The following is a 3,113-nucleotide window of genomic DNA, read 5'->3' as shown; positions in this document are numbered from 1 at the left end:
TCCAACAACACATTAAAAGAATTATACATCATGACCAAGTAGGATTCATCCCAGGTATGCAAGGATGGTTCAACATAAGAAAATCAATTAATGTAATACACCACATCAACAAATCAAAGCAGAAAAATCACATGATCATCTCAATTGATGCAGAGAAGGCATTTGACAAGATTCAACATCCTTTCCTGTTGAAAACACTTCAAAAGATAGGAATACAAGGGAACTTCCTTAAAATGATAGAGGGAATATATGAAAAACCCACAGCTAATATCATCCTCAATGAGGAAAAATTGAAAACTTTCCCCCTAAGATCAGGAACAAGACAAGGATGCCCACTATCACCACTATTATTCAACATTGTGTTGGAGGTTCTAGCCAGAGCAATTAGACAAGAAAAAGAAATACAAGGCATCAAAATTGGAAAGGAAGAAGTAAAACTATCACTGTTTGCAGATGATATGATACTATACATCAAAAACCCAGAAAAATCCACAACAAAACTACTAGAACTAATAAATGAGTACAGCAAAGTAGCAGGCTACAAGATCAACATTCAAAAATCTGTAGCTTTTCTATACACTAGTAATGAACAAGCTGAGGGGGAAATCAAGAAACAAATTCCATTTACAATCGCAACTAAAAGAATAAAATACCTAGGAATAAATTTAACCAAAGAGACAAAAAACCTATATAAAGAAAACTACAAAAAACTGCTAAAAGAAATCACAGAAGACCTAAATAGATGGAAGGGCATACCGTGTTCATGGATTGGAAGACTAAATATAATTAAGATGTCAATCCTACCTAAATTGATTTACAGATTCAATGCAATACCAATCAAAATCCCAACAACTTATTTTTCAGAAATAGAAAAACCAATAAGCAAATTTATCTGGAAGGGCAGATTGCCCCGAATTGCTAAAAACATCTTGAGGAAAAAAAACGAAGCTGGAGGTCTCGCAATGCCGGACTTTAAGGCATATTATGAAGCCACAGTGGTCAAAACAGCATGGTATTGGCATAAAGATAGATATATCGACCAATGGAATCGAATAGAGTGTTCAGATATAGACCCTCTCATCTATGGACATTTGATCTTTGACAAGGCAGTCAAGCCAATTCACCTGGGACAGAATAGTCTCTTCAATAAATGGTGCCTAGAGAACCGGATATCCATATGTAAAAGAATGAAAGAAGACCCGCATCTCACACCTTATACAAAAGTTAACTCAAAATGGATCAAAGATCTAAACATTAGGTCTAAGACCATAAAACAGTTAGAGGAAAATGTAGGGAGATATCTTATGAATCTTACAACTGGAGGTGGTTTTATGGCCCTTAAACCTAAAGCAAGAGCACTGAAGAAGGAAATAAATAAATGGGAACTCCTCAAAATTAAACACTTTTGTGCATCAAAGAACTTCATCAAGAAAGTAGAAAGACAGCCTACACAATGGGAGATAATATTTGGAAATGACATATCAGATAAAGGTCTAGTATCCAGAATATATAAAGAGATTGTTCAACTCAACAACAAAAAACAGCCAACCCAATTACAAAATGGGAAAAAGACTTGAACAGACACCTACCAGAAGAGGAAATACGGAAGGCCAAGAGGCACATGAAGAGATGCTCAATGTCCCTGGCCATTAGAGAAATGCAAATCAAAACCACAATGAGATATCATCTCACACCCACCAGAATGGCCATTATCAACAAAACAGAAAATGACAAGTGCTGGAGAGGATGCGGAGAAAGAGGCACACTTATCCACTGTTGGTGGGAATGTCAAAGGGTGCAACCACTGTGGAAGGCAGTTTGGCGGTTCCTCAAAAAGCTGAATATAGAAATGGCATACGACCCAGCAATACCATTGCTAGGTATCTACTCAAAGGACTTAAGGGCAAAGACACAAACGGACATTTGCACACCAATGTTTATAGCAGCGTTATTTACAATTGCAAAGAGATGGAAACAGCCAAAATGTCCATCAACAGAAGAATGGCTAAATAAACTGTGGTATATACATACGATGGAATATTATGCAGCTTTAAGACAAGATAAACTTATGAAGCATGTAATAACATGGATGGACCTAGAGAACATTATGCTGAGTGGGTCTAGCCAAAAACTAAAGGACAAATACTGTATGGTCCCACTGATGTGAACGGACATTCAAGAATAAACTTGAAATATGTCCTTGGTAACAGAGTCCAGCAGGAGTTAGAAACAGGGTAAGACAATGGGTAATTGAAGCTGAAGGGATACAGACTGTGCAACAGGACTAGATACAAAAACTCAAAAATGGACAGCACAATAATACCTAATTGTAAAGTAATCATGTTAAAACACTGAATGAAGCTGCATCTGAGCTATAGGGTTTTTTTTGTTTTTGTTTGCTTGTTTGTTTGTTGGTTTTTTTTTACTATTATTACTACTTTTATTTCTTTTCTCTATATTAACATTTTATATCTTTTTCTGTTGTGTTGCTAGTTCCTCTAAACCGATGCAAATGTACTAAGAAATGATGATCATGCATCTATGTGATGATGTTAAGAATTACTGAGTGCATATGTAGAACGGTATGATTTCTAAATGTTGTGTTAATTTCTTTTTTTTCTTTCTTTCCGTTAATAAAAAAAATAAAAATAAAAATAAAAAAATAAAAAATTTTAAAAAATTTAAAAAAAAAGATTATCATCTTAATTTGCATTTCCTCTATAGCCAATGAAGATGAGCAGCTCTTCATGTGCTTTTTAGCCATCTGTATTTGCTCTTCAGAAAAGTGCCTATTCATTTCTTCTACCCATTTTATAATTGGGTTATTTGTTCTTTTGTTGTTGAGTTGTATAATTTCTTTACAAACACAGGACATCAAGCGTTTATCTGATAAATGGTTTCCAAATATTTTCTCCCATCCAGTTGGCTGCCTCTTCACCTTTTTACAAAGTCCCTTGAGGCACAAAAGCTCTTAATTTTAAGGAGTTCATATTTGTCTAATTTTTCTTTCACAGCTTGTGCTTTAGGTGTAAAGTTTAAGAACCTACCTCCTATTACTAGATCTTGAAGATATTTCCCTACTTTTTTTTCTAGAAGTTTTATGGTATGCCTCT

This window comes from Tamandua tetradactyla, chromosome 9 (genome assembly GCF_023851605.1).
Source record: "Tamandua tetradactyla isolate mTamTet1 chromosome 9, mTamTet1.pri, whole genome shotgun sequence".
Classification (NCBI taxonomy): domain Eukaryota; kingdom Metazoa; phylum Chordata; class Mammalia; order Pilosa; family Myrmecophagidae; genus Tamandua; species Tamandua tetradactyla.
The sequence above is the reverse complement of the archived record's forward strand: the minus strand, read 5'-3'. Positions refer to the sequence as shown.